The sequence below is a fragment of the Uloborus diversus genome, chromosome 1 (genome assembly GCF_026930045.1).
Source record: "Uloborus diversus isolate 005 chromosome 1, Udiv.v.3.1, whole genome shotgun sequence".
Taxonomy (NCBI): Eukaryota; Metazoa; Arthropoda; class Arachnida; order Araneae; family Uloboridae; genus Uloborus; species Uloborus diversus.
The window spans coordinates 193584388-193605409 of record NC_072731.1 but is presented as its reverse complement, the minus strand read 5'-3'; positions in this window follow the sequence as shown (position 1 = coordinate 193605409).

Genomic DNA, 21022 nt, shown 5'->3' with positions numbered 1-21022 from the left:
TGTGTTTGAATTTTGTTATTAGCCCTTTTTTCGGTTTGAAATTTACGATGAAATTGACCAAATTTTATCTTGTTAGTTTCTCTTGTTCATTTCCGCGTTCTTTTCAAAATTCTTTGCATTATAATTATGTAAATATCTGAAAATATATTTCAAATGATTATGTTTAACCTCTATACAACTTTTCAAGTCACTATACAATCTCTAAATAGTACATTGTCAAGTATAAAGCGAGACATGACAACAAACCAATACCGGTGACAACAAATTGCCATTTGTTTTAAAAACATGGAAAAGTTTTTTGCTAAAATTCAGTACAGTTGAGAAAAATATTTAAAGAAAATTTCATGAAGTAACAATTGATGGTGGAATAAATTATTCATGGAACAAATACATTCGAAATAACATTTGAAATTAACTTTCCCTAAAGGGAAACTGAGTGATCAGGGAAATCGAGAAAAAAAAACATGGTGTACAAAAACACACAAAAATGCGATTCATCTGACTATCTAGTAGAGATGCGTCATCGATGGCAAAACATCGATGTTTCAAAACATCGATGTTTTAAAACATCGATGTTTTTTTCAATGTATAACATACATTTTTGAATATACTGCACTAATTTAAGCAATACAAAAGTATACGTATCCGACGAATACAGTAAAATCTGTGAAGTTGACCACCTGTCTAAGTTGACCGCTTTTTCCAGGCATGGAATTAGCCCAATATCATATTAATCAACCTCTGTAAGTTGACCACGTGTTTAAGTTGACCACTAAAGTAGTGCACCGCAAGTGGTCAACTTACACAGGTTTCACTGTATTTTGAAAACACTGAACCTCAAATCATGAATATAATTTAATAAAAATAATTTCGCAGAAACTAAAGGTAAATTTACATCAAAAAAAAAAAAAAATCTAAGAAAAAATTTATCATAGCACTTACAGTCAGTTGAATGATGAGAAAAAGTTGTGCTAATTATTTTAAAAATACAAAATTAATTCTGAAAATTATTTTTAAGAGCAAGAAATATGTGTTATACTTTTAGTTCATAATTAAACACAAATTGTTAGTAATAGAGGGACGACTTGCTTGGGGAAGTCGATAAATAACCCCGAATATTGGTGTTGACAGTTTGAAGAAAAAGAAGTTTGTTTACTTTGTCCCCCAGAAGCGCATTTCTCTTTTCGCAGACTTTCCCATCAGTCAGAGAAACATCTCTTTCTGATGAAACAGAAGATTTCATCACGATCAAATATTTTAAAGCAACTTTTACTAGCTCTGAATTTTTAAAGTTATAGTTTTCAAGGTAGTAACGTATAGGATTTTAATTTAGTTTAAGAACTGCAGCCTTGAAATTGACAGCAAGTTCTGGCACCAGACTACCAGTGTCAGGCTCTTCCAATAGCTTTGACCTCTTCCTCACTCTCTAGTTAATCTTCTACTATCTTGTCGTAATCTTCCCAAAAATCATCTTCTACACAGAAAAATTGATCTTATAAAATGGGTGCAAAAAATGATTTTTTGGGGGCAACTCCATAAGTAAACTTAATTACCAAGCGAGAAAATTGAAGCAAATTTTATGATAAATTTCAATTAAAATGCAAAAACATCAACATCGAAAAAAAAAAAAAACATTGAAAGTAAAACATCGATGTCGCACCCCTACTATCTAGTAATAAAAATATCATTTTGCTATCTTTCCGCGACTTTTGTTTAATGATATTCTATTCGTGCTTTTGAAGCCTATTTTTTACTCAATAGATTGATTTTGGATCTGTATCATGGAAAAAGAAATAAACATTTAAATTTTAAGTAGATATTTAAAAAGTTAAGTTGAATTTAAAGTTAAATTCTTTAATTAAACTATTAACTATTTTCAGCTAATAAACAATATACCGGTATTTTACCTCTGTAAATACCGGTACTACGAAATTGCAAAATTGCTCGAAATATCGGTATTTGGTATACCGGTATACCGGTATTGCAATCACTAGACATTTGTGAACACAACATCTACGGGGACAAGTGAACAGTTCCCGTAGCCGCTCTCCTTAATATTATTATTAGTGTATTCTATAGTAAGTGTTAAAACATGTGCAAACATTAATAATTATTATTTTCCTATAATTAGTTTTTCAAATTTATTGTTAATTGTTATGAATACTGGAAAATATTTATTTATTTATGTTTATTATTTTCATTTCTTAAATTTTTTTGTTACTAAATAGTTGATTAATAATTTAGTGTTATATAATACTTACAGAAAGTAAATATACACAAAATATTTACATTTAATTAAGAACTGAAATTCAAAGTCATTTTAAAATACATTATCAAACAATTTATGACGCGTAAAAGTAAAATATATATAGAATAACACTTACATAATAAAAAATTATTTCTATTAAGTTGTCAGATAAGTTTTCTTTCTAGTGTATTCAGTGAGATCAGAAGGGGCTACGAGACTTTAGAATTTGACAGTGAGCAGTTATATATTTGTGAAAAAATATTTTCTTAGTGGAACAATTACAGTACAATTGAAATTGAAGCAGTATAGGTTCCAAATTCTTCAACGTTTTTATTACGTAGGTATGTGTTTCATACTGAAGAATTTTTCTGTAGAATATGATGCTCCTCCTGCATTTTTTACCCATGTTCATATTTCCCCTAGGTCTTTCACATATGCCCCTAGAGGGGGGGCACACATAAACAACTGCAGACTTTTTTAAAAAATACCATATAGTAAAGAAATAGTTTTTTAAAAATTCCCCAAAACATCCGTTACACAAAGAAAAGTATATTTAATCATGGGGATACTTTTGCGTTGAGAAATGGATTTTTTTTTTTTTTTTTTTTGAAAAATTAAGAAATGAAAAAAAAAAAAAAAAATCCCATGTGGCCCCTTTTCCATTGCCTCTTTCATTTCATACCATTGCATTCCTGAATCTTAATTGGTAGCTAATTTCTTGTTGCAAATTCTTTAAGCATGACGTTTTTGAAATTGCATAAAAATGAGAATTAAATTGCAAAGCAATCCGTCAATTATTTTGCTCAGTCCATTCGCGAGATTGGCAATAGCCATCCTCGTAAAGCGACCACGTTTTCATAACCCCGTCCATTTTCTCACCGATGTAAGCCACAATTTCGGCTTAAATTTCATCTCCATTTACCATAGACGGGACTTCTCTTTCAAATTTCTTTACTCTACATTTAAGACATATTGGGTTTTTTTCGGGCTCACTTTTACGTACCAAAGAATAATTGCTATTTGGAACGTGACATTGCAATGCTCTACAATTGGCGTATGGAAACCAAGTAGCAAAAGCAGTTCTTCTTAAAACGCACAATTTTTTATATTTGACATTAAAATTTAACTTTTAGAAGAACCAAGACAATCCAGTAAGATTCCTGGATACTTTCACTTTTCTCTCCTGAGTCAACCGTACCAGCCACTATTTGTGGCTTAACCAGTTGGAGGGAACCCTGAAGACAGCTCTGATTTTTTGAACCAGACCAGTAAAGGAGCAGTCACTAGTCAAGCACCCCCAGAGGTATCGCTTCACTTTTTGGAATTTGTGACCACGGGCATACTTAACGTCCCCCAGTCAACATTAATGAAGACGGTGGGTCTTCAACCAGCGAGGATCGAATCCGGGACCCTCCGGTCACAACTCTGATGCCTTACCGATCAGGCCACTACGGCCTTGATACCTGGATACTGGGGTTTGGCTCCTTACGATCCCGAAATCCGGCGAGATTGAGTTCGGCTTTGGAAACCCTAGTAGGCATGTGCGTGTGTGTGTGAGTGTGTATGTGTAAGGGTGTACGTGTGTGCAGACGTGTGGACGTGTGTGTGTGTGTATTTGTGTAGTCTATGGGTATAGTCGTGTGTGTGGTTCGGGCATATAAGCCACCGCCCAGGAATGGTCCCGGTTGCGGATGCCGGTTGGCAGATGGTTGCGTTTTATGCGTAAGTTAAGCCTTGAAAGAACGCAAACAATTTGTTACTATGGCGACGAAAATATATCCCCTCAATAAATTTGCATCCGAGTTTGACTTATTCTCGTCGCCAAGATAATCTGAAAAATCAGAGAAACATCAACTTCGGTCAAGTGAAAATATTAAACAGTTCGTGATTGCTCAATAAAGTTTTGAAACAGGTAACCATAGCAACAAAATAAAACCTAATAACTTGAATGGAGAAGAGATTTCAGAACGCGGGGGAGGGGGGGGGGATTAAGGCTTTGATCTTCAACCAATGGAGGATTGGATTTTCGTGTTTGAACTGGAGTTGAAAAATTGTTTTTAATAACCAGTTGAATTATTTGTGAATCAATTTGTTTTTGGGATCAATTTGTTCGCTTTTTATTGATGGTTTTAATAAAGGAAGCAGTGTCTGGAATCTAGCGAAGCCTTGAAGGATTCGATGTTAAAACGCGAAAACCTCCAGCAGTAATTAGGTTTAAGAGTTGGAACAAATTACATCGAAAGTAGAAAAATCTGTTTTCTTCGGAAAATGGTATGTAATACCTACTTTTTGTGCAAGTAGTTTTTCGAATCTTCTATTCGGATATTAATGTGAAAATTGTGTTTCAAAGTGGAATTTAAAAAAAAGAACTATTCATAGAACTATTTTCTATCTGGTTTCCAAACCTTTCTATTGCTGAAAGAAACAAGCTGAAATTTTCAAATTCGGCGAAGTAGTTCTCGAGTTTTGCGTGTTTAAACAAACAGACGTCTTTTGGAGATTTTATATTTTATACTATATAGAGATTATAGTGCAACACAATTTCATTTAGTTCCTCCCATTAGCAGAAAGAAGCAGATCTGAAATAGGAATTAATAAAGCCAAAATATCAGACTTGTAAAAATAAAAACATGTAAAGTTTTCTATAAACATGCAAATCGGCAAACACTATAATTTTATAAAAATAAAGCAAGAACACATCAGCAAACTCTTATTCCGTTATTTTCTCGAATGCTCTTTAATTTACATTTTAAAAAATAACACAAAAACTGCGCAATGAAATGACTGAAAATGAAAAATAAATTTAGTTATACTGAAAAAATATATTCTGGGAAAACATTTCCTATCGCTCGACTTTTTGACAAAAATTGAGAAAGAAAGTCTTTATGCAAAATATTTTCAAGCTAAAATAAACTTTTTGCAGCAAAATTTAATTTTGAATGTCTCGTAAGTAAACACGAAGATCAAAAAAATTGATTTTTGATGAAAAGTGTAAAAAATTAAGTTGTTTTCCCTGTGGATTTGTGTAATAGATGTGAGAAAATCCTCTTCGCTTTGGAGATGAAAAAAAATATTTAATCCGATTAATGTTAGAACTTCTTTTATTTATACCTTTAAAAATTGGGAATATTTTTAGCAGATATTAGCCAGGTAATATAAACCTTTATTCCTATTTTTCCTATGCATAAAGAGAAAATGTTCATCCAATTTTCTTGCTCGAAAAATTTAAGTTTCTCTGTCATAAAGAATATTTTGTGAACAAAGCATCGATTTTTCAGTAAAGGTGATCTAAATATTTTGATTTGTCAAAGGACTGCTCATATAATTCTTAAAAAAGATATTGTGGGAACTTTATAAAAAAAAAATTCCTAATGGTGCAAAATAAATCAATAACATTTGTGATATGTGAGAGAAAATAATTAAAGACTGAACAGATTTCTATTTCTAAAAATGTTAGTTCCCTTTCCGGATCAAAAGATTTTACTATAGTACTTACAGCACAAAAATGTTTATCTAAAAACTAATAGTGGAAAAAAAATACTGCAAAGTATTTTCATTAAAAAAAACTTGATATGCAAAATAAATAAATAAATAAATATAAAATAATAATTACAAACAAATAAATAAATAAAAATAAAGTTATTTCCATTTTTAATCTTTGTTAACATGTTTTAATCCATATTCGCTAAGTTTAGTTATTCACATACTATTAGTCATATTTGCTCCATATTCAAAACTGTGTCTCACTTACTTTGTTTGAGGTTAACCTATCATTTGTAACGGTAATCTCCAAATTTTTAATTTTGCGACTTACATCCCTTTGCTTCTCACTGCTTCATATGAGGAAGTGAGAAACAAAGAGATGTAAGTGGCAAAATTAAAAATTTGGAGATAACCAGTACAAATGGTAGGTAAACCCCTCCTCTGTCTTGGGGCAGTACATAGTACATGCAGCCCTAGTAGGTGCTGCTGTAAAGCATGTTTTAGAAAAAAAATCAATGGAAGCTTTCCTAAGAAGTTATCTTTATACGTGTTTTACTCAAATCTTGAAAATGTCCACTTACATCCCTTTTTTTTCTCACTGCCTCATATATATATATATATAATTTAAAGTAGTGGGTAAAATTTTGAAAAATAATTATTATGATTATATTTTTTCTATAAACTCTTTATTACATTTTGTGCGTCCACCATTTTCCCCCGAAATAGTCACCCAGAGCAGACTGCCTAGAAGTTGATTTTAATTCCCGCACCTCTTTCTACCAATAATGTAAACAAAATATCAAACATACTTTGTTATGTTCCTCAACTTCCTTTGTTTACCATTATGCAACTTCACATCCGTAAACCAAACACACAGAGAATTCAGAAAATCTTTACAAATTATGCGAATGAAAAACAAACTACTTCAAATTTCAAAAGTTTTTTTTTTTTTTTTTTTGTGTGTTTATTCCTCTTTCAAAGGGAATGGAACGGGATTCCTGACATAATAGCCCGAGGCGCGCATTGCAGATGCTATTTGCGCAGTCTACAATCGAACTTTTTGGGGTGCACTTAACCGACCCGTCGAGGCATTTTAAAGTTCAAGAGTCAATCCGATACTCACAAGGGCTAGAAAATGTATTTTACAACTGCTTAAAATGAGACCACAACGGAAAACCTTTTTTTTTTTCTTTTGCGAAGAGCAAAAAGTAAAGAGATTGATTACTTCGTTACACGATATTTATAGTTAATTTCCATGGGAAAGAAGATAATTTTCGATAAGCTTTTGCTTTTGTCTTGGAGTTTAATGTCCTAATTTAACTGAAAGGTTTGAAATATTTCCGTTCATTTTGAAAAACTTTCAGATGAATAAAGTTAGTAAAAAAGAGCAAGAGCGAGGAAATGCTTTCTTTCTCCCTCTCTCTCTTTTTTTTTTTTTTTTTAATTTTTTTAACCTTATTTCTGAAATTACCGATAAAAAAGTTCAATAAGAAAAAATTGATGTTAATTTTAAATAATCCTCCTATTTTAAAATTAGTTTTATGGTGATATTCTTTTTATAAATATCACGATTCATCTCAAATGTAGTTATATGGATTTTATAAAATATCTTCAATTGATTGCAAAAAATAATCATTTTTAAAAATCTTCATAACCATAAACGTTAGGGTTTTCGCGCGCATTAAAAACGCGCAATGTCGAATGTGATAAATGATATGGTATAAAAGCGTATACTGTAGTATTTTTTTTTTAATGATTTTATTTATTTATTCATTTATTTATTTTAGTTTAAAAGGCAAATTTCATCGTAACCAAAGGCATGCGTTCGCAATCTTAGCATAACTACGTGTCTAAAATGCAATCATTTATCATACACGAGTTGTATTTCTTTTCTTTTTTTTTTCTAGCGAAAACCCGCGTAGAACTTAAAGTATCTACTTTTTGCAATAACTATAGTGCGTGAGACAATGCACGACGGATACATAACGTTACAGGTTTTTCCAGCAACAAAAGACGAACTTCAATCTTGAACATTTCATTTTAGTTCATTTCATTTTTCCAAAATAGAACCGAGCGGAACTTCAAGTATCTACTCTTTGCAATAACTATAGTGCGTGAGACAATACACGACGGATACATAATGTTACAGGTTTTTTCAGCAACACAAGACGAACTTCTATCTTGAACATTTCATTTTAGTTAATTTCATTTTTCCAAAATAGTGTGGGACGAAATTTTAATCTTTAGCTCCCTAATTATATTCGAGAAGATTTCGATTACTTTGTCGACTTTTGACTATAAAAAAATGGTTGACTTTTCCTTGCACCGCAATGTTTGATACTGAGACTTAGGAGTTAATTTTCCATACCTTGCTGATGTAAATTAAATACCAAACAAGTCTGAAAAAATAATTATCTTATATCAGTTATAATAGCCATTACACTTAGTGGGCGAAATTTCAAGAGCAACGCCAAACTATCCATAAGCCAACTTATGTATGATAACTAAAGTGGATTATTTGTTCTAAAAATCATTAAAATATGCATGCAAATATAAACTAAAACTGGAGAAATGTATGCTAACAAATTCGCATAGAAAAATGTTGTCACTGTATGAAGAAAAAAAAAAGTCGTCCTTTCTATTTTTGTCTTCTGTTAATAAGGCGCGTAATTCCTATTATAACATTAATTATGCAGAAAATGGTTAAATCATTAATTAATTTTACAACAAAATATCACAAATTTTTCTTCTATATTTACCCCCAATAGGGATTGCATTTTTTAATTTTTAACGAGCTTTTTCGTTTCTAATTAGTTAACAAGAAGAGCCATTATTTATTTCCACGAAATAGTTTTACTTGTAAGGAACAAAATCTTTATTTTAAATTTCTGAAATTCGAAAAAATAATAAAAAATAAAGTAAAAAACTGAGTAATATACATTTATTTTTAAAATTTACCATTCTTATGCATTTATATGCACTAACGACCAAAAGAAGAAAAAATATGCAATTTTATGTGTACATATGCATTTGCGCATAATCCAAACTCTAATGATAACAAATACGTGACATTTGTTTTTTCAAAAGGAGACATTCTGTTAATAGCAATTAGCCTGTGTTCAGTACCACACATATCGTTCAATATCGACAGCATTCGTGCTTCAGATAACCAGGCCTGGATTTACGTAGAAGTTAAGAAAGCTATAGCTTAGGACCCCCGTTTTGTTAGGGGTCCCCAACTCCCAGAAATTAACATTATTCGTTCAAAAAAAAAAAAAAAGAAAAGTACTTGAAAAAAAAATATTTTATTTTCTAGCAGAGCTTGTAATTTTTTTTAATCAAAAAAGTTGGATTTACTTTTACCTAAATCGGATTTTTTCAATTTAAATCAGATATTTTGATTTTTTTTAAATCTTCAAAAATTCGTAGGTACTAATTACTTTTACATTTATAAACATAACATGGTTCACACAATAGATTTAGAGCAAGATTTTAGCTCTTTTCATTTCATGCTAGAAGCTTTTTTTTTTAATAAAAGGTATAAGATCGACTTTATAATACAAATGCATCATTCAAATTAAATGTAACATTCCCCCTCCCCCTCCTTACCCAGGTACAACCACAAATCCTTCAACTATAATTCCAGGAAACATGTGTAGTACTATTTCCTAGAATTGGGTCCTTTCCAAAATTTTAAAAGTATTTTTTTTTCTGAAAGAGCATGCTTAAAAACATAGGATCTGACCATTTTTTAAAATAATTTGTTTAAGTTTAATATTTTTAAAAAAATACTGAAATCTGTGCGTTTTCATTGTTGACGCTTATGTCTTGTGACATCACAAATGATGAAATGCCATTCAGTGTCGCCAATCACAGAGCAAAATATTTAATTCGCATCTTTACCCACGTGTATGAGCAACGATATGGTTGATAGCAACCGTAGAGCGCAATAGTTAATTCGCTGCTTGATTATCATAACGTGGAAACGTGGTAGAAAGATGCGCCAAATTTCATCATCTGTGACGTCATAAAGACCACGCCTTGTTTTCAAAATCGGACATTAAAAAAAAATATTAAAAAATAACTGTTGGGAAAATGAAAGTATTTTCTGGGTCCATATTATTTTTTTTACTCATTCTATCAATTTCAGTGACTAAAAGTAGTACTTTTGACTGAAGGAAACCACTCCATTATAATTTTCATACTTTTTAGAAGAAACATTTCTTAAAATTTAGTAGTTTTCTATGTTTATCAGCGTATAGTCAACAAAAGTTCTAAAACGGATTGAAGTGTTCAATTGGTTCTCTAAATATTCAATAAATATTTAAGATTTATAAATACGGTAGAGTCTTGAAAATTTGAGTTCATTGGGGCTCATGTCACCTCGGATTACTGAAAACTCGGATTATCCATAAAATTTTTCCACATTGAAAATTGAGACTATTCAAACGACATAAGAAGGGGTACATTTTATTTCCTTGTGCAAAGTAAAGGAAGTATTTTTTTCACAAAAACATTTTTTTTTTACCAACAATTCGACAGAAAGTCAGGCTTTAATTGCGTCTAAATGAATTTCAACTTCAGTTTTTCGCGATTTCGGTACGTATTTATGTGCAACCAAAGCATGCGTTTTGGCGATGCGTTTGCGCCCGAATAGAAACTATTTCGACGAGTTTTCCGTATCTATCAGAATGCTTGCGAATATATGTATCTTGCATGACACAAAAACGGTCATGGTTGTAAAAGGTTTGAATTTCGTATATGAAACTCATGTTGCGTCGAGTTGTGCTCCTTCTGGTTTTTTTATTGCAATCAGATACTCCAAAAGTGATGTTAACACCTTCTTTAAGTCAATTTTGTGAACCAAGTTATTATCTCCAAGGCATGTCAGAATATATATCTTGTAGTCATAACACATATCTTGTAGTTTATGGGTAGCCTTTGGGAATTCTCGAAACAAACCTTCCAGTGTCTTTTTATTATTTACTGTCAGTAGTTAATTAGTTTTACAGTAGTAAAATTTCTATTTTCAGATTTTAATGAAAATATGTTTTTTTTTTTGGCTAAAAATATTAACTTGTTATAATGCGAAAATAAGATGTGATTTTGTTTTATGCTTCGCTTAACGATAACGTGTCCATCATCATGTATGTTTTTAGCTTTAAAGTTATATGTTGAACAATTACTTTTCTTAACTTTATTAGTCATGGCGTATAGAAAAATCTGCAAATTTTTATTTGTTCTTAATTTACTTTGGAGCAAAAGCAATATTTCAAGAGTCTGAAAATCTGTTACACACACAACATGAGGGATCTATATAGTTTTGCCGGTTGAAAAGATTGTATAATGCAATATACTTAAATTTAGAGCAACATTTTATAAAAATGCAAAAATTCATTTCTAAAAATTAAATCAACTGATTTTTATCAAAGATTTTGTTAAAAACATCACTTGATTCAAATCAATTGATTTAAATCAATGATTTTTTTAAAAAATGACTTGATTTAGATAATGATTTTAATCATGGTTTTAATCAAGCTGATTTGAATCAATAAACCCTGTTTTCCAGTGCTTAAAAACATTGAAAATTTGGAAAAGTGCGGCTACAAACCACAAATGGGAAGGGGTAAGGTGAAGAAATGCCGATGAATGTTAAATTCAGATCCTTGTTACATCCTGCACAAGAAATAGAAGTACTGTGGTTCTCATGTTATTGAAACATTTGTGATTCACATGTTTCATATCTTGCTATTTATCTAATTCCGAATGGAGTATTTTGGAAATTCTTTTACTATTGCTTGTTTTTATCTTGTCAACTTGTTTAGCACGAAAAAAAAAAAAAAAAAACCACCACCTCTATTCCTTTTTCCCACTTGCAACTGAAGTAAAGTTGTTGTCATGAGAAATCTATTGTTTCTTTTATCTTATAAATACTAAATAGCTGTTTCTTACAAAGTTCAAACAGGACTGTAAAAATTTACAATCAGGTACTAAAATATAGAGACTGGAAAGTTCAAATGAAGTGCGTTAAATAATTTTAGTTGTTTTGGAGTCCTTGAAAATACTTAGACAAGTCTTTAAAAATCCTAAGCAAAGTGGGCTCTAATTTTATTTCATATCAAGTGAATAAATTATGAATTGTTAAAATGGGCAGGATGTTACTCTCTTGTTACCTATTTTCTAAATCTGTACACCATTTGTTATAAAATATTTTTTACCATTGATCATTTTATGTATATAAATTCATTGTTTTATTTGTCGGTGCGTTGGAGGGGTGATTAAAAACTAACTGTACCGAAAATCCAATGTTGAGCAAGTAACAATGCGTTGTCTTTTCTCTTCCCGCGCTTTTTCGCTCTATTAACTGCTGTCATTGATTTGTCATATCAAAAACAATCTTTACAGTGTATTATCTTAATTTGCGAAAAAGTATGTAACTTAAAAAACATTTTGTTTGTTTATTTCTGTCCCGATATTTTTGTAGTTCCAACTGCATATTATAATGCTTAAAAATGAAGAATTTTATTTCTATTTCCAAAATTTTCTCCGGGGGTGAAACCCCCGGTCCCTCTACAATTGTGAATGTCCTATGCTCCACTTAAAGGGCAGTTCTGGGTCTCTCTCTTGACACCATTCCCTATCTTAAGGTCAATTCAAAAAATACATCAAGGGAAAAAAACATAAACGGGATTTAAAAAAAGTAAAATTATAGCTGCATGGATCAGAGGAAAGAGACAAACATAGAAAAGGGGCAAAGGATTAAAAAGTGTCTCATACACCAACAAGAGAAACGTTGTTCAACCTACAAAAGGGCCCCATATCTGAAATAGCTTAGGATCCCGTTTAGTATAAATCCAGCCCTGCAGATAACTCGGAAGAACAATCGTCGACACATGGTCTCTGTAAATCGATATGTACAAAATTAATAATGAAAAAATAAATAAATAAATAAATAAAATTTTGGGACGCTTATAAATTTAAAATCCTGAAAAGGACGAGACCATAATGAGTTGATTATTGCTAAAATTTGAACGAAGAAGCCATCCGTTCTCATTGTCTTTTAGTTTAAGTAATTTCTTGAGAGTTAGTTGGATATCAAAAGCAGTATATTGTTTGTATTGTTTGTAGCAGAACTTGTTTGTATGCGGTGCATAGGGACCACATAAAATAATCGCATAAAAAAATTGTCCGAAACTTCAGTAGTAGCTTTAAAAAGTAGCTTTTGCAACGCAGTCAAAAAAAAAAAAAAAAAAAGCGGTGGATAGGGACCGCAAAAAAAAAAAAAAGTACCACATAGAAAATAATCGAAAAACTTACAAAATTGTAATCAATAAACCAAGTGATGATATTTTTTGCCGAGTACTCGGAAAAAAATTCCCGAATAAGGAAACTTTTGGGAGGTCACGGTGACTTCCCATCATGATGCCTATGTCGTCATTTGAAGATACTACCTCGAACTCGTTTCAAAAATAATTTTGGCAATTTAATCCCAATCTGATTAAAATTTTAATATACCGCAAAAAAAAAAAAAAAAAAAAAAAAAAAAAAAAAAGATCGCACGTGGAAAAAAAAAAAGTTTTTTAGCTATTTGAAGAAACGTGTTTTTGAATTTACATAAACACTAGTAAAATGTCGGAATTTAAAGTAATTTTTATCCTTTACTTTCAGCAGAAGCTAGTTTGTACAATAAAGTCAAAGTAAAATAAACGAAAAAAATGTGAAAAAAGAGCTAAATATGAAAAACTTTGTACTTACTGTTGCTCATCTACCCAGGGCAGTTGTAATCTTCATAGTATTTAAATAACTAAATTCCTCGTCTCAGAATTACAGTATATATAATTACCAAAAATAGAGTTCTTAGTGAGTTTTTATGTTGAAATTCTAATTAATGAAAGCATCATTAGCATTTAACTGTGCCTGCTCACATATGACGTGAAAATGAAATGTAATTGGAAAAGAAAATACACTTTTATCAAAATTATAACATCTTTTTAGTAACAAAAGACTAAGTACAGTCAAATGCTCAAAGTGAACCCCCAAAAGAGCAAAATGTAACCTAAGATATTCTCTGGCACGCTAATTACAGGGCGGTTTTGGGGTCATAGTCAAGGAGGAGATAGTCATAGTAAAGTGGATGAGTTAAAATGCCGATTCTTTGGAGACGTTCGCACAAACAATCATAACCTGCTAGTAGTCGAAATAATGCCACTGCATTTCGACATGGATAATGCAGCAAACCGGCAAGATCTTCAATTGTCCTTTTTTTTTTTTTTGGTTTTGTTCAATTGACTATGTATTAATTTCATCTGTTTTTTTTTCCTCATACACTTTATGTGAAGTTTTATTGAGTGGTGTGACTATCCCGTGTTTGCTGCTCACAGTAGTGATGCCGTTTTTTGTACCAGAAAATCTGCCTGTTCGTTCTCAGATATGCCGCTGTGTCCAATGTAATCTAATGTTCTTATATTTCTGCAGTAGGCAGTGAACCAGTTCACAGCACTGGGGGATATCTGTGTATATTTAATGTTTTGTAGAGCCAATCGCTTGAATTGCTGCTCTTGAGTCCTATAGCAAATGAGCATCTTCAAATGTGTGGTATAAAGGGGGAGGGCGGGGGGTATGCGACATAGACCTACTTCCTCAAGGTGAACCCAGTGCAAAGTTTTAAACTGCAAAATGGTCTACAATTTCTATAAGTTCCAAAGTTTTAAACTGCAAAATGGTCTATAATTTCTATAAGTCTACGGGACATTCTTCACATCAAAATTCTAACTAGTTGCTAATATTTTCCTCACAATGTATATGTTGCATTTTGTTTTGCATATGGAGAGGAAACAGCTCGATTGAGAAGACATTAATGTATTTTGAGCATTCACAGAAGCCCAAAACTTTTAAATACAAGCAGAAAGAAACATTTAGTTGATTGATATTGATCTGAAAATTTGTATTGTACTCGCAAGATATACTATTTTCCTCCCCTGTTTTTCTTTCAAGAGAAAAACTAACTTCAAATTGATTTTCTCAATCAATATCGAGTAATCGATAGCTGAAGTGACAGTACTTTAAAGAACATTCAATTCATCCAAATTGTTAATCTGTGTAAAAGTTCTGAAAATTTCCGAAAGAAAATCGGTTGGGGAGAATATTTAAAATAAATAAATGCAGCAATAAATAATTATTAAGTTCATGGGCGAAGAAAACGATTTGAAGTTCACACGGTAGGTACAAAATGATTATTATTATTAGTCATGGCATAATTTTATGTGAAATAGGTTACTAGATTTAAATCCACCTTATTATCATTTAACTGGAATAGGATTGATCAAATTTAAATTTGAGTTAAACAATTACTTCACCTACATCTTATTAACCCATTAATAATGAGATGAAATCAAACCAAAACATTTAGGGAAGTTTTTTCAAATTTAGGCAGCAACAACAAGAAGCTCTGTGAACTGACATTTCAGTCTCATTATGAAGTAGAATTGCACCTATTGACAAGATCTTCAAAGTAGCATCATTAGAAAGTAATTTATTGACTTCCGAAAGCGAAGTTAATATTCTCATATCAATGTGACACTGGACATTAACAGGTTTTAAATGGCCCCTTACACTGATTTTGAAGGAAATGACAACCATAACCGAATATTTTTAGTCGGAAAGACAAGCTTTTAGGCTTCTTTCTTGAAAACGAAATTTCAGTAACATTATTTTTTTATAATAACATCTTTTTATTTTTAGTAAGGCCAAGTCTCGACGCAAAAAAAATCGACTGAAACCAGTAATAGAATGGAAAATCTTACCCACGTTCGGGTTTTTCTGCTTTCGTACAGAGTAAACGTGGCGTAATCGAGAGCTAAAAAATGCTGAAATTTTTCTGTTTTTTTTTTTTCCAGAGTTTCTCGTTATTCAACAGCCAACATAAATTCATCGTCAGGTGTGAATATTTTTAGCAGTGGCGTTCACCATTGTTATATTGCATGAACATTTGATAAATATTCATTTGAGAAGTGACAAATACCAATGACTGAACTACAAAAAATCAAATGAATGTAGCTGAATAGGCAGCATTCGAGGAAATGCTCAAAGTTAACTTTATGTTGTGGCTTCTCAAGTCCACTATTCTTTATATGCAATCATGCCAATAATTCGCATATTGACTAGAGGTATTTATAATTTCCTTAAAAAATCGGCTGTGATACTGAAATATGGTTGTTTGGGGGGATTCAAAATAAATAATTTTGTTTAATTAACTGAGCGTATTGATTTACATTTTAATGTAACATAGCAATTGTGATATATTCTGGCTGAGTGATTGACCGCTTGGCGAGATTGGAACTTTAAACAGGCTTACTCTTAACGTTAGAGAGACATAAATGGTGTACGGGAAAATAGGCTTGTTAAGTTTTGAATGAACATTTCGTTTAACTTTAGTTAGGAAAAAGTTTTTAAACAAAGTTCAAAAACGTGTATGCATATTGAGAAGTTAAATTTTGCAATGTCAGTCATTTATGGTTGTATAATGTATCCGGAATGAGTGAATTCGTAAATTTTCCAGTAACCAATAACGGAACGCCAACGAGTACTAGTCAAGTCCTGACAGGGATGAAACCAGGGAGTTAGCTCGCAAGTAGCCCCCTCCCCTCCCCCACCTTTAAAACTGTAGTTTTTTAGCCATATTGACAATCCTAGCATTTAATATTGAACATGTAGGAAATGATATCCCCCCCCCCCTCCCACAGAGGAAAACTTTGGTGGTATTCGACAACGAAAACGAACTCGGTTCAGATATTAGAGCTTCATTTGAAAGATTAAACTACATTAGCTTAGTAGATTCGAAGGCAAGGTTCTAAGCAAAGAATATAAACCTTTTATTTAAGTTTTTTTTATTTTTGTATTAGTTACTTAAAAGCAATTTTATTTCATACTAAGGAAAACCAATATTTACGATCAAAAAACTATTGAATTGCCACGATATATTAAAAAAAAAGGTTATTAAAAACGAAAAACACTAATGGGGAAACCAAAAAGAAAAGAAAAAAAAACCCCGGAAAATAAATAAAATAAACCACTTCCTTTTCCTTAGAAATTGTTTTGAATTAAGAAAATGTAGTTTACGGCATTTATCCCTTTTTCAATTTTCGTCGTTGGGTAATGAAAATTGTAATTTAATTTTAAAATACATTTTAACAATTGATGTTTTTGAAAATAAGGTAGGATTTACTAAAAACGAAACTCATTTGCTGAAAGTTCTTTTTGCCTTCCAGAAAAGCAGAGATAATGATTGTTTGCTGAAATTAGCCAAAATGTATAAAAATGAAAACATGATTTAAAAAAAAACATTTTGTTGGTGAATATTTTATCATTTGTTGTCCAGTAAAGCCCTAATTGAATGTATTTCTTTTATGCAATATTTGCTGAGAAATAATACTTTGTAATTGGATAATTCTCTAGAAAGACGCAAATTTTACCAGGATTATGGCAACTTTAGAAAGTATTTTCTTTTTATTCTGTTATTATTATTATTTGTTTGTCACCTTCTAATGAACAAGATATCAGGCCTTTAACAGTGCTAAATGGTTATTATTTATGTAGATCCTTAATATAATTACTAAAATAATGCCCCGCACTGCTCTTGATTAGAATGTCTATCTTTAATAATCTGGCTAGACACCGTCAAAAAAAAAAAAAAGAACAACAGAAGTAGAAGTAAAAAAGTTGAAATGAATTTTAAAAAATCAGGAGAATTGGTCAATTGTATTACTAGATTTTTTTTAAATACCGTTATGAATATATTTTAGAAAAATTTCAAATTATCTGTATTTCCTTACGTGAAAAGTAATTCTCGATCTGAAGAAAATAAGCAGTCACGCAGTCACATTAACATATGTGTCATATGTAATGTGACTGCTTTTTTTTTTCTTTAGTTCTTGAAGCTTTCTCTTAATAAACAGAGATTTAATGTTCTGGTAAATTAAGTTATTTTTAACGCAGCATGAATCCTGTTTTCCACTTCAAAAACACTGAAATATAAATATTTGGTTAAATTTTTACCTAATTAAGTACCTAACTTTTCAGTTTTAAGCGAAAATGTACTCAACTATTACATCGCTTTCCTTATTTCGTAGTTTTCTTTCCTTTTCTTTTATTATTATTATTGTTATTATTATTTTAAATCTGAAAAGGAAAATAGTTGAAAGACACAAAAAGAGTGCCTACTACATTTATAACTATCATATTTAAGAAACCAATCCTGCACTTCTAGAAGAAAAAATGTATTAATAAATTTAGTAAAATGTATGTGTGGCCCAGTTACGTTTTAAAAATTTAGCATAAATTTATTTGTGACATTTTAATAAATATTTTATAACGTATCACGGATAAATGGCAGTTTAAATTTGCTAATTTAATGAAATTCTTAACATCAGTAAGAAAAATAATTATTTATTATGCAAAATTAAATATTTTTCTTGAAAGGAGCGGAACTAAATGCAAACAGGCAAATATTAAGAAAAATTTATTTAAAAATATGAATGTTTAAATACGTTTACTGAGGTACTCTTCCATAGCTGTAAAATAATTATTGTATTTTCTTTGTTAGTTTTCCGACTCTGTAAGTTTTACGTCTTACTGAAATGTAGGTTTTTACAAAGTAAATTAATTATGATAAAATGGTATTCAATTTTTAATTTTTTTTAAAAACTATTTTAAACTTTATGTAGTAAATTAGTGACAAATTAATTTTCTAAAACGATAGCACTAGCTTTTCAGCATAACAAATAAATACGTTTATCTTGCTACATTTAAAGTGGAGAACTCTTTTAGAATATGGTGGTTGCACGCATGTGAAAGCGTCGCCTTTTTACTTTGTTTTACAAAGCATAGTAAAAGTGCTGCTATAGCGAACATTTTTTCGCTGTTTCCCTTTTGGTCAATCCCGAAATAATTTTGAGTGTTTTTTTTTTTTTGACCTAGCTGCACGTGCATACGTACCTACAAATGTGTGGAAAGCCGAAACATCCGCTTTGAGGATCCCCGAGTTAATTGCTACATAATTTGCTCGTGACGTCTGTATGCACGCTGTGTGTGCGTATGTATGAATGTATGTCGCATAACTCATAAAGGGTAAGATGTAGAAGTTTGAAATTGTGTGTATAGACGATTCGCTCTGCTGCTACCCTTCGAGATTATTGATAAATTAAAAGCAAAAATTACTCGTAAAATCAAACGATTGTTCTATTATTGCTAAAAATGTAAAAAGTGTGCTACAAAGTTTTAAAAGAAGGTACACGTGAAGCGAGTCGCTGCAAATATCTCTTTTACATATATTTTTCTACAAAAAGATGTGAGGTGTAATTACTATCCTTGTTTTATTTAAAGTAGACGAACACCCCAATTTTCGAAAAAAAAAAATCGATTCTGAAAACTTGAGAAATTTAGAAAGCCCCAGTGGTCTTGCTTCTAAATGCGTATTTGTTATTATTTTTTTTAAATCCATGAGCTATTGCGGAAACTAGAAGAAATTTACTAAACCCAAATGCGCTGCTTAATATTGAAATTTACTTTTTCTTTCATATTTTTTTCATAACCAAAATTTCAAATATTTTACTTACACCAATAGCTCTAGTGAAAAAAAATATTAACTCTAAAGATTCGAAACTTAAGAAAAATAATAATTGAGCACATTACTGTGGTATAAAGCTCGAAAAGTTAATGAACATGCAATATGTGGTTTTGAAAGAATTAACAATTACAATTAGGGGAGAAAAGCGTGGTTTTCGGGGGAATTTTTCAAACATTTACAAACAAAACCTGTTTTTGGTTAATTATTTAAAAATTGGAGAATCATATCACTCTCTGGTATTTAACGAAGATATAAACACAAAGTTTTAAAGAATTACGAAAAAAAAAAATGCCCTGGAAGTGCTAAGGAAAATATAGTTTTTTTTCTTTTGCCAAAAATGGCCTTTTTTATTAAATAAAACCTATGGATTTTTTTTCAACAAATCATGTCCTTCAATTTATTATGTCACATTTAATAATGGTATAAAGTTTTAGAAAAGAGCAATGAATATCGAAGAAAAAAATATTTAGTGTGTTCGCTTACCTTAAACCATTTAGGGGAACATTTTTAAACAGGCTTTTGACCTACATAAATTTTAATGAAAATAAAACTTTGGAAATAACGTATATTTGCGAAAAAACACTAATTTGAGATACGTACTTTTGTGGCTATACGCTTCATGCGTTACTGTAGGGGAAAAAAAAGTAAATTCTCTCAAATGCGTTCGCAAAGGTGTTTAAAAAGTTGCAAAACCAAACACGTGTTTTAAAAAGAGTTTTCTGAAGTGTTTTGAAATCCGTTTAAAAAATTGGGCTTCACAGTATTCTAAAAAAGAAGACAACTTTTCGTGTTCAAAAGGTATCAAAAATGAGTTCACAAGGTGTTCAAAAAGCGTTAAAAACGATGTTATATAAAGAATCATATACTCCTACCTCCATGTTCAAAACGAGTTAAAGTGTCAGAAGTTTTCGAAGATATCATTGCTCTAGAGTGGATGTACAAATAAAATTCCTTACCTTTTTATACAAAGGAGCAGAAAGACAGCTTTCAATTTCAAAGGGATCAAGGTACTTTTCTCAACTTGCAAACGGTGAGCTTGAAAATTAACTAATCTATCATTAAAATGGATCTTCAAGCCGACAATTTTCCAATCTTTCGCGTTTATTTAAGGGTAATGGCATTAACCTTTCGATTATGGAAACAGGTTCAAATTCATACGAACGTTCCACCCTGTCTAGGACATTAAAAATATGGTTGCTATTTTTCATCCCATTAGACCGCGCCCATTATGCGTACTAAGATAAAGAAATCGTTAGGGAATTTAGGCAAATGTCAAACGGTGACATTCAGTTGTTAACAATCTCGGAGTAAAATTTCAAATCTATGTAAATACATGTATATTAGGTAAGGTTGCTAACGTACTTAAAACCGAGAGCTTGGCAATGCAACCGCTTTGTTTAAGTAAGTGTAACCATTCATTACTACTGTACATAGTTCCCCAAATGAAAAGTGGACAGGTTGAAAAAATATAATACTTTTAATGTAAATCAAAAGACGTCGCCATGGGCGTTTGAAACTCAGGTCACAGCGTTGCGGCAGCAGGTCGATGCCTTTGCTGTAGAAAGATCGGGGCTGATTCCTGAGGAAGTCCTGCACGACTTCCTTCACTTCACCATCCGAGTGAAAGCGTTTCACCTGTAATGCTCTCTTAAGTGGCCCAAAGACGT